We start from the raw sequence: 14,425 nt of genomic DNA on the forward strand, positions 1-14,425 counted from the left end.
TTGATAACGGATCTTTGGAGAGAATTGCTAGTGGGCTTTTTTTTTTTTTTTAAAGGAAGTTTTTTGGTTTTTTTTTTTTAAGATTTTATTTATTTATTTGACAGAGAGAGACACAGCGAGAGAGGGAACACAAGCAGGGGGAGTGGGAGAGGGAGAAGCAGGCTCCCCGCGGAGCAGGAAACCCGATGTGGGGCTCGATCCCAGGACCCTGGGATCATGACCTGAGCCGAAGGCAGACGCTTAACGACTGAGCCACCCAGGCGCCCGCTAGTGGGCTTTGAGTCCCACCTGCTGTTTAGTTCAAATTGAGAGGGTTTTAAGGAAATTATTTGGAGAGACTGATATGATAAATGTGTTTGGAGGATACAGAGAATGCATACCTAACTCATACCTGGAAAACTAAAAAGCAGGAGAACAATTAGCTATCCCTTTTATGGCAGAACTAGAAGAGGTGGTTGTGGTGAGATTGGCCTACACTCCCATTGTTTTTCAGGACAAAAGGATGCATGGGAACTCCCCATAGACCATATATGGGCCGTGTAACACACCTAGTTAGGGTTTCTTTATCCTGTCAGAGAGACCACCTGAAAAGTTGAGGAGATCACAGCAGAAGGAAGCAATAGATCCTCTGTCAAATGCTTAGAGATTTCTGATTAGATAAAAGGTTGCCTGAAGGTGGGATTGACTGCCTGTGAAGAGGCATGAGGTAAATTTTCTATATCTTGATTTTGGAAGTATTTACATGGGTGTATATATTTGTCAAAACTCATCAAACTGTACAGTTAGTATCTCTGAATTTTATTGTATATAAATTATACTTCAGTAAGTTTTTTTTTTTATTCTTAGAGATTTTTTTTAAAGATTCATGTATTTATTTTAGAGAGACTCGTGCAAGCAGGGAGATGGGCAGAGGGAGAGGGAGAGAAGACTAACCCCCCTGAGCGTGGAGCCCAATGATCCCATGATCCTGAGGTCATGACCTGAGAAGAAATCAAGACTCTGACGCTCAACCAGTTGAGCCACCCAGGCACCCCTAATTCTTAGAGATTTCTAAAGGAGTCATAAGCGACCAACTAGAGCTGAATTCACCAACGTTAAAGTAACTAAGCATAGGGACGCCTGGGTGGCTCAGTTGGTTAAGCGGCTGCCTTCGGCCCGGGTCATGATCCCAGGGTCCTGGGATCGAGTCCCACATCGGCCTCCCTCCTCAGCAGGGAGCCTGCTTCTCCCTCTCTCTCCCTCTGCTTGTGTTCCCTCTGTCAAATAAATAAAATCTTAAAAAAAAAAAAAAGTAACTAGGCATAGGAGAAATATCTCCACCAGTAGAGAAGGAACCTCTGAAGAACCTACAAAAGAGCTCCTTGAGAAAGAGTCAGATTTAGATACCTGCCAAACACTAAAACTAGTTTGTGGTAGTATTAGTCAAGGAAAAAACCTTCCTCATCTCTTCCCCTTCTACCCTGCTCAACCTCTAAAGAAAGAAGGTTAGCAAGTGGGGGAAGGGAGAAAAGATAGACATCTACTAAGCCTCACCCCCTTTTCCCACTAAACACAGGCACCTATAGTAGGGCCAAGCTCAGAGATAGGAAAAACCGTAATTTTAAAGTTTGAAGTTTAAAAAAATATTTCATCATCTGGACATTTTAATTATTAAAGTAAAACAAATTGGTAAGTACTGGTTGCTACCTAAAAATGACCAGAAAATTCATGAAGTGTAAAGTCTCATGGAGTGGGTTTAAAGAGTGGAAGACAAAATAAAATGGTTTTATAGTCATCCCTATCCCACAAATCCCATTCTTTCAAGGTTCCAGTTTCTCTCTCTCTCTCTCTCCCTCTCTCTCTAGCTCCATCACATTCATCCATACATACAACAAATGTTTTTTTCCTAAGACTTTATTTATTTATTTATTTATTTATTTATTTATTTGACAGAGAGGGAACACAAGCAGGGGGAGTGGGAGAGGGAGAAGCAGGCTCTCTGCTGAGCAGGAGCCTGATGCAGGGCTAGATTCCAGGACCCTGGGATCATGACCTGAGCCAAAGGCAGACGCTTAACAACTGAGCCACCCAGGCGCCCCAACAAATATTTATTGAGCATCTACCATGATCTGGGCACTGTTGTAGATGTGGAGATACAGTGAAAGCCAAAAATCAAAAAGGCTTCTACTATCATGGATCTTACATTCTTGTAGGAGAGAAAATAACGAACAAGATCATACAGATAATAAGTGCTATGAAGATACTTTAACAATGAGGGACTGTGAAGAGGAAGGGGGAGCTACTTTATAGTTAGTAGTCAGAAAAGCCCTTTCTGTGAGGAAAGTAGCATGTGAAATGAGACCTAAATGACTAGAAGGATCTAGCCTTGCAAAAACCTGATGGAAAGGCCTTGTAGGCAGAGTAAATAGCTAGTTAAAAGTCTCTAAGATAGGAGCAAGCTTTGTGTGTATGAAAAAACATCGTGAGCAAAGAGAAGGGCATTTAGATTGATATGATGGAAAACAGTGGAGGGCTTTAAAGCCAGTTTGAAAGATTGCTCAGGCCATTCTATGGACAATAGGGGTGCAAAAGTGACATCAGGAAGACTAGGAGGAAATTAGAGTTGTCTAGGCATGGCATGGTGGTGTCTTGGACTAGGATAGAAGCAATGGAGAAATAAGTGGATGAATAGAGGATATATTTTGAAGGTAGAATCAAAGGACTTCACAGCTTGGCTACCAAAGATGCAAACACTGGTTTATTAAATGATCCTATGGAGGGCGCGTGGGTGGCTCAGTTGGTTAAGCGACTGCCTTCGGCTCAGGTCATGATCCTGGAGTCCCGGGATCGAGTCCCGCATCGGGCTCCCTGCTCGGCGGGGAGCCTGCTTCTCCCTCTGACCCTACCCCCTCTCATGCTCTCTGTCTCTCATTCTCTGTCTCTCAAATAAATAAATAAAATCTTTTAAAAAAAATAATTAAAAAAATAAAATAAAATAAAATAAATGATCCTATGGATTTACTCAGTGGCTTCTTCTCTGATAATCAGGGTACTAAATTCATAGATTACTGACTCTTCCCACACAGCTCCTGACGAAGGGGTGAATTTAGGTGGTCATGTTTGGTGCCAGTTGACTCTACTACCCCTAGACACAATTGGCCAACAGTGGAGATATAACTCACTATAGCTTCTGTCTCTCCAGAAATTAAAATTAGAACTCTTAGAAACTAAGTCAGTGATGAGGACAGTAGCTAAAAGTCACATAGTTTCAAGAAGTGGGGCCTCTATTTTTTTTTTTTAAAGATTTTATTTATTTATTTGAGACAGAGAGAATGAGAGAGACAGAGAGCACATGAGAGGGGGGAGGGTCAGAGGGAGAAGCAGACTCCCTGCCGAGCAGGGAGCCCGATGCGGGACTCGATCCCGGGACTCCAGGATCATGACCTGAGCCGAAGGCAGTCGCCCAACCAACTGAGCCACCCAGGCGCCCGTGGGGCCTCTATTTTAAGTCCTATCAATTCTATATCCTAAATCTGTCTCCTCTTTTCTAACCCCTCAGTCTCTGCTCTAATTTAGAGCTTCTCACTTCTCATCATAATTACCACAGAGTTTCCTACCTGGGCTCTTTCCCATCCTAGAGTGAGATTTCTAAAGTGCAAGTCTGTTTGAGTACTGGTAATAATGCAAAATGTTTCTGCCCATGACAATGCAAATGATTCCTGTTCCTGATGATGCAAGTTAATTTTGTCTGGTAGCAAATATACATTTTATGAAAGTCAAATCCTCATCTGAACCAGTTTCTTACCAGTATCTTACTGGCTCCCTCACTAATTAGTGAGTTTTAATATGTGTTTATTTTATGTTTGTATAAGACTCATGATTTTACCTTTTTAAAAATTATTCCTTAACACAAATAACAGGAAATAATAACCTATGCTTACTAAAGACAAAAATGAGACTATATGAAAGGATAGAAAGATGTGCTGTGAACCCAAGGCAGGGATCAGGCTGAACCTCAGAAGAGGAACCCACTGCTGGAAGGTCACCCAAGAACCTGGGGAGTTGTCTCTTTGTGTCTAGACTTGGCTTCTCTCTTTGCAACAGATTGATCCTTATCAGCAAACTGGTTTTCTTTGCTACTTAAGCCATTTGGCAAGTAAAAGATGATCACAGCTCTCAAATTTCCAATGTAAGTCCAGCCATGAGTAAGGGTGTAGTTTTCCCCCAGTTCCAAATTCTTAGGGAAGGGATTCTAACTGGCCGAGTTTACGTTAAGTCCCTACCCTGGACCACTTAACTGTACAAGCATACAGCTTTTCATTAGTCTCCCTACTGTTAGTCCTAGCCCTCTCCACCCCCCAGAATTTTATTTCTAAAATTCAAATGTGATTTGTCAGTCCTCCCACTGCATAAGCCCTTCAGTGTCTCTCCACTGCTTACAGGATGAGCCCCAACTCTTTAGTATATCATAGGAGGCTCTTCATCACATGCCAGACCATCTCTGCTGTGCTCTCTCCATGGTACCCCACACTTCAATCATATTAGCTATTTTGCCCCTCTGTTCTTTTGCACGTGCTGATTCCCCCACTTTATCTCCCACTCATTCTTCAAAACTCAGTTCATACCACTTCTGTGAAGCCTGAGGAGGCATTATACAGTATGACATTTATCTGCTTCCTTGACTTTGACCTAAGAACTCTGTGAGTGGTAGGGTCTCAGTCTCTAACTCTTTCATGGAGCATGGAAACCAGTGAACTATTTGCTGAATGACAGCCTGCCCTCCGCCCACTTTGGGTGGAAGGAGACAGCAGAATTCCCAATGTCCCACATACATCCTGCCTGCCACAAAAAGAAGAGCATGAGTTCTCTTAAAGAAAAAAATTTTCATGACACTTGTTAAAGATGGTAACAGACCTTAAGGGGCATCACAATAGGTATGGGACCCATTTCAATGGGGTCTTACAGTGGGGGAGAGATTGAGCTCAACTCAAACACCAACAAGGACAGTGGGGATTGATGAGGTTTTGGAATATAGGTGAGGTTCGGTGGGGTGAGGTGCGGAGCCGACGAACAAGAAAGAATTCTTGAGATGTCTTTGGTACAAAATGGTGGTTTATTAAAGCACAGGACAGGATTCATGGGCAAAAAGAGCTGCTGCCCTGGGGTCTTGAGGAGTGGCTGATTATAAACTCAGAAGTTGGGGGAAGTAGGGAAAAGGGAGATTTCAAAAGAACTTTCGTATGCTACAAGATACCTACAAGATACCAGGGGTCTTGCCATTGTCAAGTTAAGGTTGTTTTCCCCTCTAGCAAGGTATTAACATTTAGTTGGGAGATCCCTGGAAGAATGTCACACATGTCCCACCCAGGAGTGGGGTGGTGGGGGGAGGTTGCAGGGTGTCAGCTTGTGCTTTGTCTCCAGCTAGCCTTCTGCTCCCTCATCAGGGATTTATAGCCAAGGAGCACAGTAGGGGTCAGTGGATTTAAAATTGCAGTCTTGAGTCTTCACAGGCAGCTATAATGAAATACCAGCTCATAAACAACAGAAATTTATTTCTCACAGTTCTGGAAATCCAAGATCAGAGTGCCAGTGAGTAAGGGACAGTAGGGGCTAGGTAGGAAGAGACCAACAGACAGGGGGCTCTGTGATCAGGCTCACAGAAATCCCAAAAATGTCCAAGTGTGGGAAAACCAGAGATAAGGGAACAAACCAGACCAAACCACCCCTGCATGCGGGGTGGGTGTCTTTTTTATGATAATCACCTGTGGCCAACAAAGAATAACCAGATCCTAAAAAGGAAGTAAGCCATTGAAGGTGTTATCACTAGTCCTTGCTCAATGGTGATACCAGTAGGTATGTTAAAAGGATTTAAGTTCCCTGGTTAGCTTTCTAGAAAAGACCAACCCTAAAGGCCCTCATTGGCAACCCTGTCAGGACCCCTCTCCCTCTTGCCAGCGTGTTCTGTATCTTCACTTAATAAACTTCTATTGTTTTACTCTCCGTTGTCCACGAGATTCATTCTTCAGACTCCGTGAGACAAGAACCTAGCTCTTCCGCTTCACCAGCATGGTTGGGTGAGGGCTCCCTTCTGGACAGCAGACTTCCCCTTAGAACCTCAACGTGGAGGATTTGACAGGGACCTCTGAGAGATCTTTTCTGTAAGAGCATTATAATTCAATATTCACGTGGGCTCCAGCCTCAAGATGCAATCACTTCTCCAAGTCTCCACCCACCCACTAATATCATCACCTTTGGGAGTATTTCCATGTGTGCATTTCTGAGAGACACAAACATTCAGACACAGATAGCAATTGCGAAGAGGGTCTCAACAGAATTCTTGCTAAAGGCAGGCCAGGGTGGTAAGAAATGGAGGGTGGTCAGATACCAAAGGTGGGGGATTCTCACTAAACGGACTTAGGATTCTTGCTCAAACTGGATTCTAGAGGGAAGCCCAAGGTCAGGCCAAGTCCAGCAGAGAACCCAGAAGAGCCTGACTAAAGTTTTGGTCAAAAGACAGAATCCTTGTCAGTTCCAGGTTTTACCAGGGCTTCTTAACCCTGGCTATGCGTGGGGTACTTTTAAAAATATCAAAGCCTGGGCGCCACCCAACGACCACTACACTCCCATCCCAGAGATCCTGATTCAGTCCGTCTCTGCTGAGGTCAAGCCTTGGGTTTGTTACTCTGTTTTGAGTTTGTTTTCCCTAAGAGGTTCTGCTGGGGTGTCAGGGTTGAGAACTGCTGCTTTAGGAGAAGGTGGGTGCACTAACACACCTATCTTCGAAGCCATTAGGCCCGCCCCCACGGGCCCCTAGGTTCCCGGGACCCGAGCCGCGCTTGCGGCGCACCACCCCAAAGGGGCGGGGCAGGGGCCGCAGAAGGCGGGGCCGCGGCCGAAGCTTCGCCGCTCCCCTCGCGGGAAAGCACTGCGCGTGACTCGCTGCACCCATCGCAGCGAGAAGCGGGGGAGCTGGGCAAGCACCGCCGGCCCAGAGGACCGAACCAACGCGCCGTCCGGAGGGGCGGCAAGAGGGCAACCCAGATTGGACCATCGGCGCCGCGGCTGCAGGGGGGACCGGACATTACCAACCGGCCGGAGAGGGAGGGGGCGCCGGCCTGTCCCAGCTGCAACGCGACCCCAGGAGGGCGCGAGACGCCGCCGCCGGCACCCTCGCCGCCGGCACCGTAAGATCACGCTGAGGCGAGAAACGAGGTAGGGACGCCTCTTCGGGGTTGGCGGGGTCCGGAAGACCCATTGCTCTCACGTTCCAAATGATCCCTTAGGAGAAAGCCCTCCGTGCCCCCGCCCTCCCCCTCAGCCCAGTCCGTGACCCTTCATCCCCACCCTCCCCGTCCGCTCCCACCCTCTGGACCGACCTCATCCTGTCCTCCTCCTGACCCTTCAGCTCTACCATCCGCTGAACCCTCAAGCACCAAGGACCAAACATCCCTTTGGGCGTCACCTCAGATCCACCCCAACCGTCTCCTCAAACTGTCCCTTCGGTGACACCCCTCGACTGACTCGCGCCCAGCTGTCATCGTTGTACCCACATCTCCTGTGCCGGCCCTGGGGGAGCGCAGCCGCCGAGCACCCAGCCCCGGGACTGTGGCGGGGGCCTCCGCACAGCCAGTGCCAGCCAGGTCCTCCGTGCCCTCCGCCCCTTTGGCCCCTGGTTCCCAAGTTGGTATCTGCCTGAGCCAGGATAGGATCTTTCTCTCACTGTTAACCTTAGGAACACGTTTTGCCTGACATTTTGCCAGTCCCCCGCCGCTACCTTTACCTGCTGCGAAGGGCATGGTGATCCCGTGCCCAGGGCTGGCTTGGGACTGCCAGGCTGGCCCAGCAGACACAGGGGACTGTCCTGGAGGCAAAGACCATACACTATTCATTTGTATCCCCAGCGCCAGAGCACAGTACCTGACACATATTTGCACCCAGTAAATATTTGGTGGGTGGATAAATGAGTGAATGAGCCCAATGTAGAAGGTGTGAGGCAGAGTGCTTTGGTGGGAAAGGTGTCTCTAGTTACATGAAGGGGGGAGGAAGGGAAGAGTATCTGGGGGGTTACTTGTGATGCTCATGGCGAGCCTAAAACTGAATATATTCAGTCTTTCAATTCATGCATCTAATTTCATTCAGGTAGGACCTTCTATGTATCAGCTGTTTTCTGCTAATGTTCTGTTTACAAAAAAAATCAGGGCTGGGTGCTGCAGAAATTCTTATTGGTAAGTGCCTTAGAGGCTGCCCAGATAATTTTGAAAGAGCTTTGCCCAAGTGACCTGCTCCTCTTGCCCTAGAGACTAACTACTCCCTCTGGGGAAGAATTCTGGAGGTGAGCCACAGCCTTTAAAGCTGACTCAGTGTAGCCAGTCAGCTGGTGTTTCAGGACAGGTTGAGGAATCAAAGTCCTCATTGATTTTACCCTTTAGCTCCTAGATACCCCCACCCACGCCCCTCAGAGACTGGAGTGGTAGACATCCCAGGCAGGCCTAGTGTGATAGATAGCAAAGATTCATAAATACTGCTGTAATATGATCAGGCCGTATTGGGCCATTTATATCTCAGTAGACCAGAGTCAGACAGGGATTACCACTATGTGAACAGTGTCAGTAGTAAATGAGAATGTGAGCCTTTTAAAGGTGGCATTCTCAAAGAACAGACTGAAACCTGTTTTTGTTGATTCTTAGGAGGGTGACCTGAACAGATTCAGATTCCTGAAGGTGAGACAGGGTTCAGAGACCTCAGATTCCTGAAGGTGAGACAGGGTTCAGAGACCTCAGAACCCCAGGTTGTGTGGGGAAGTAGGTGATACTGCCGTGATGAAACAGTGGCTGGGAAGCTATAGGAGTTGATAAGCTGACAGGTAGTTGCCTGAGCAGTAGTGGGATTACTGTAACTGGGGCTCAGAGTATTAGTAAGTACGAATAATGATTGGAGTTTTTTAGGAGGCAGTGGTATGGCTTTGGGGAAGGAAGAGAGAGCCCACCACTACCCCTGTATTCTGTTACCTGTGCCCCTCCTGCTATAAGTGCCATAGGATACTTACCACCTTTGTTTCTCTTCCACTTTGAGCCAGGTCAAAATCCGATTTCCTCTGATTTTTTTAAGTGTTGAAAGTCCCTTTTCGAGGCCAGGCCTGCCTAACAGGAAGCTGAGTATGTTCTCACCCATTTCTAGCTTTGATTTATCCTTCTTCACTTTTTTCCCCACCCTCTGATTTGTCTTTATGAAGTAGGTCTTGGACCATAGAATCCCAAAACAGGGAGGGGCTCCTGAGATGGAGTCCAATGGGCATTGCATGTGGAGACCAATACTTTTTTTTTTGGTGGGGGAAGTGGAACCAATTTTTAGGGAGTTTTTTTACTTTTCCCTGTCTAGACTCCCTAACAAGTAAGACCTAAATGAGCCCAGAACACTCTGGATTATTTTATTTATTTTCTCTTCAACTTCCAGTACTTCAGAGTGTTGCCAGATAAAATACAAGATGCCAAGTTAAATTTGAATTTCAGATAAACAACAAAGTGTCCTGTATTTTTGTTTCTGGCAACGCTAGTTCATGGGAAGGCTTATGCATTCTAATTTTCTCTCTGCAAACTTAGGACAATAACTCACCCTTCTCTTCTGTTACTCATACACGATGACTGAGCACCCTATTAAAAGTCACTTGACTGGGCTGGCTCATGACCCATTAGGGTAAGGGCAAGCTCTGTGGAGATAGTCTGATTGATCAGTGTTTGGGTTACCCAGAAAATACCCACTCAGACATTGGCATATAATATTATATAATACCTGTCAAATGAGTCTGTCATGCAAAATGAGCATATTATTTTGAGTGGCCAGATATCAACATGGCTCTGAGAGAGATGGCCAGGAGTGGGGATGAGAGTGGGATTGGGGGGCGGGGGTAGATTCTAACAAAAAAAAGTAACTCAGTAGAACCTCCTCTACCACATTAACTTTTTTTTTTTTTTAAAGATTTTATTTATTTATTTGACAGAGAGACACAGTGAGAGAGGGAACACAAGCAGAGGGAGTGGGAGAGAGAGAAGCAGGCTTCCCGCTGAGCAGGGAGCCCGATGCAAGGCTCGATCCCAGGACCCTGGGATCATGACCTGAGCCGAAGGCAGACGCTTAACGACTGAGCCACCCAGGCGCCCACATTAACTTTTTTTTAAATTGTGGTAACATATGTATAACATAAAATCTACCATTTTAACCATTCTTTTTTTAATCATTTTTTTCATCATAATAAGTATACTTTTGAATTCCCATCCCATCCCCTCACCCACCTCCCCCCTGGTAACCATCAGTTTGTTCTCTATAGTTAAGAGTCTGGGGGCTCCTGGGTGGCTCACTCAGTTAAGCGTCCAACTCATGATTTGGGCTCAGGTCATGATCTCAGGGTTATGAGATCCAGCCCCATGTCAGGCCCCGTGCTGGGCATGGAGTCTGCTTAAGATTCTCTCTCTTGGGGTGCCTGGGTGGCTCAGATGGTTAAGTGTCTGCCTTTGGCTCATGTCATGATCCCAGGGTCCTGGGATCGAGCCCCATATCGGGCTCCTGGCTCAGCAGGGAGCCTGTTTCTGCCTTTCCCCCTGCTCGAGCTCTCTCTCTCTCTCTGTATCTCTCTATCTCAAATGAATAAATAAAATCTTTTAAAAAAAATTCTCTCTCTTCCTCTCCCGCTGCCCCTCCCCCTCTCTAAAAAACAGTCCGTTTCTTGGTTTGTCTCTCTCTTTTTTTCCCTTTGCTCATTTGTTTCTTTTCTTAACTTCCACATATGATTGAGATCATATGGTATTTTTCTTTCTCTGACTGACTTATTTTGCTTAGCATTGTACTCTCCAGTTCTATCCATGTTGTTGCAAATGACAAGATTTCATCCTTTTTTATGACTGAATAATATCCTGTAATATATATATTCTGTATTATATATGTACCACGTCTTCTTTGTCCATTCATTTATCGATGGACACCTGGGCTGCTTCCATAGTTTGGCTACTGTAAATAATGCCACAGTAAACATAGGAACGTATGTATCCCATCACATTAGCGTTTTTGTATTTTGGGGGTAAATACCCAGTAGTACAATTACTGGATCATAGGGTAGTTCTACTTCTAATTTTTCGAGGAAACTCCATACTGTTTTCCATAGTGTCTGCACCAGTTTACATTCCCACCAACAGTGCAAGAGGGTTCCTTTTTCTCCACATCCTCTCCAACACTGGTTGTTTCTTGTGTTTTGATTTTAGCCATTCTGACAGGTGTGAGGTGATATCTCATTGTAGTTTTGGTTTGCATTTCCCTGATGATGAGTGATGTTGAGCATCTTTTCATGTGTCTGTTGGCCATCTGGATGTCTTCTTTGGAGGAATTTTAACCATTCTGAAGTGTACAGTTCAGTGGCATTAAGTATATTCACATTGTTATCCATCCATCACCACCATCCATCTACAAAACTTTTTCACCTTCTCAAACTGAAACTACATACCCATTAAACAATAACTCTCATTCCCTCTTCCCCAGAGCCCCTGGCAACTACCATTCTGCTTTCCTTCTCTATGAATTTGACTACTCTAAGTTAAATCATATTATATTTATCTGTGACTGGTTTATTTCATTTAACATAATGTCTTCAGGGTTCATGCATTTTGCAGCTCCTATCTGAATTTCCTTCCTTTTTAAGGCTGAATAGTGGTCATTGATATATGTACCACATTCTGTTTGTTTATTCATTCATTTGTTAATGGACACTTGGGTTGCTTCCACCTTTTGGCTATTGTGAATAATTCTGCTATGAACACGAGTGTACAAATATCTATTTGAGTTCCTGCTTGTAATTCTTTTGGGTATATACCCAGAAATGGAATTTCTGGATTGTATGGTAATTTTATATTTACTTTTTTGAGGAACCAGCAATTGTTTTCCACAGGCCATACCATTTTAACTTCCCACAAGCAATATAGTATTCCAGTTCTTCCACATCTTTGTCAACACTTGTTATTTTCTGTTTTTGTTTTGTTTTTATAACAGTCAAACGAATGGATGTGAAGTATCTCATTGTTGGTTTTGATTTGCATTTCTTTAATGTCTAGTGATGCTGAGCATCTTTTCATGGGCTTATTGGCTATTTTTATTTCTTTAGAGAAATGTCTGTTGAAATCCTTTGCCCTTTTTTTTTTAGACTCATTCTTTAAAAAAAAATTTTTTTTAAGATTTTATTTATTCATTTGAGAGAGATACAGAGACAGAGAGAGAGAGAGAGCACAAGCAGGGGGAGAGGCAGAGGGAGAGGAAGAAGCAGACTCCCCGCTGAGCTGGGAGACCGACATGGGGCTCGATCCCAAGACCTAGAGATCATGACCTGAGCCGAAGGCAGACGCTTAACCATCTGAGCCACCTAGGCACCCCATCTTTGCCCATTTTTTAATTGGGTTACATGTCTTTTTATTATTGAGTTATATGAGTTCTTTATATATTCTGGATAGAAGTCCCTTATCAGATATATGATATACAAATATATTCTCCCATTCTGTGGGTTGTCTTTTCACTCTGTTGATTGTCCTTTGATGCACAAAGTTTTAAATTTTGGTGAAATCCAGTTTATACATTTTTTCTTTTGTTGCCTGTGATTTTGGTGCAATATATAAGAAATCATTGCCAAATTCAGCATCATGAAGTTTTCTCCCTGTTTTTTTCTAAGTTTTTTATAGTTTTATGCCTATGGTTAAGTCTTTGATCCATTTTGAGTTAATTTTTGTATATAGTATAAGACAAAGGCCCAACCTTGTTCTTTTGCATGTGGATATCAATTTTCCCAACACCATTTATTGAAAAGACTGTCCTTTCCCCCATTGAATAGTCTTGGCATTCTCGTCAAAAATCATTTGACCAGATATGCCAGAGTTTATTTCTGGGCTCTCTATTCTGTTCCATTGGTCTGTATGTCTGTATTTATGCCAATACCATACTCTTTTGATTACTGTAGTTTTGTAGTAAGTTTCGAAATTAGGAAATGGGAGCCTTCCAACTTTATTCTTCTGTTTCGAGATTGTTTTGCTATTCAGGATCCCTTGAGATTACATATGAATTTTAGGATGGATTTTTCTATTTCTGCAAAAAATATTGTTAGGATTTTGAAAATGATTGCATTGAATCTGCAGATTGCCTTGGGTAATATTGACATTTTTTTTATTAATGTGGAAAGAACACTTAACAATATATTGTTGACTATAGGTACATTGTTGTACAGCAGATCTCTAGAGCTTATTCATCTTGCTTGACTGAAACTTTATGCCCATTGAACAGCAACTCCCCATTTCCCTCTCCTCCAGCCCCTGGCAACCACCATTTCACTCTTCGATTCATTAATTTGACTATTGTAGATACCTCATATAAGTGACGTCAGGTAATGTTTTTCTTTCTATGCTTAGCTTATTTCACTTAGCATAATGTCTATTTATGTTGTCACATGTTGCAGGTTTTGACATCTTCTCTGTATTGTCTTACAGTCCATGAACACAGGATATCTTTCCATTTATTTGTGTTTTCTTTCATTTCTTCCTGCAATGTTTTATAGTTTTTAGTGTCCAAGTCTTTTACAAAACTCTTTGGTTAAGCTTATTCCTAAGTATTTTATTCTTTTTGATGTTATTGTAAATGGAATTGTTTTCTTAATTTCCTTTTCATATTTTTCTTTGCTGCTGTACAGAAACACAACAGATTTTTTGTGTTGATTTTTGTGTCCTGCAAATCTGCCAGATTAATTTATTAGTTCTAACAGTTTTGTGGGGAATCTTTAGGGTTTTTTACTTGTAAGATCAGGTCATCTGCAAACAGAGACTCAGATGCCTTCTATTTCTTTTTCTTGCCTATTGACTAGAAAAAGGTTTGATAATTTGGTATGCAGGTCCTTAATAGACACTGAGAACAAAACTGTATTTTAGCCTAGTATATTAATTAGTGTTCACAGTAAATCATTAAGAAAAAGTTTTTAAAAAGAAAAAATTAAATTATAACCTATATACTGTATGTAAAGCAAAGTGTATAAGTAAAAATGTACTTTTTTTTTTTTTTTTAGATTTTATTTATTTATTTGAGAGAGAGAGAGAGCACACGAACTGGGGGATGAGCAGAGGGAAAGGGACAAGCGGACTACACCGAGCACAGAGCCTAACAAGGGGCTTCATCCCATGATCCTGAGATTATGACCTGAGCCAAATTAAGAGTCAGGCACTTAACCAACTGACCCACCCAGGTGCCCCAGTAAAAGTGTACTTTTAAAGGAGTTTTACAAAAATACCTAAAAAAATTTTTTTTCAAGATTTTATTTATTTGAGAGAGAGAGAGACAGCCAGAGAGAGAACACAAGCAGGGGGAGCAAGAGAGGGAGAAGCAGGCTTCCTGCAGAGCCCGATGTGGGGCTCGATCCCAGGACCCTGGGATC

The 14,425-nt window shown here is 43.6% G+C and overlaps 1 protein-coding gene across 2 annotated transcripts in view; it reads left to right on the top strand.

Annotated features, from left to right (window-relative positions):
• The first annotated feature begins 6,904 nt into the window (after positions 1–6,904).
• RUSC2 (RUN and SH3 domain containing 2) overlaps positions 6,905–14,425 on the top strand; it is a 70,296-nt gene continuing 62,775 nt past the window's right edge. The window contains exons 1-2 of one of the 2 annotated variants that reach the window (XM_081803129.1): positions 6,905–7,191; positions 7,385–7,619. The gene's annotated coding sequence lies outside the window, so the exon portion shown is untranslated. The remainder of the gene's footprint in view (positions 7,192–7,384; positions 7,620–14,425) is intronic. The other variant, XM_031018345.2, reaches the window with a different exon arrangement.

The sequence above is a fragment of the Leptonychotes weddellii genome, chromosome 14 (assembly GCF_054177405.1).
Source record: "Leptonychotes weddellii isolate Sample4059 chromosome 14, ASM5417740v2, whole genome shotgun sequence".
Taxonomy (NCBI): Eukaryota; Metazoa; Chordata; class Mammalia; order Carnivora; family Phocidae; genus Leptonychotes; species Leptonychotes weddellii.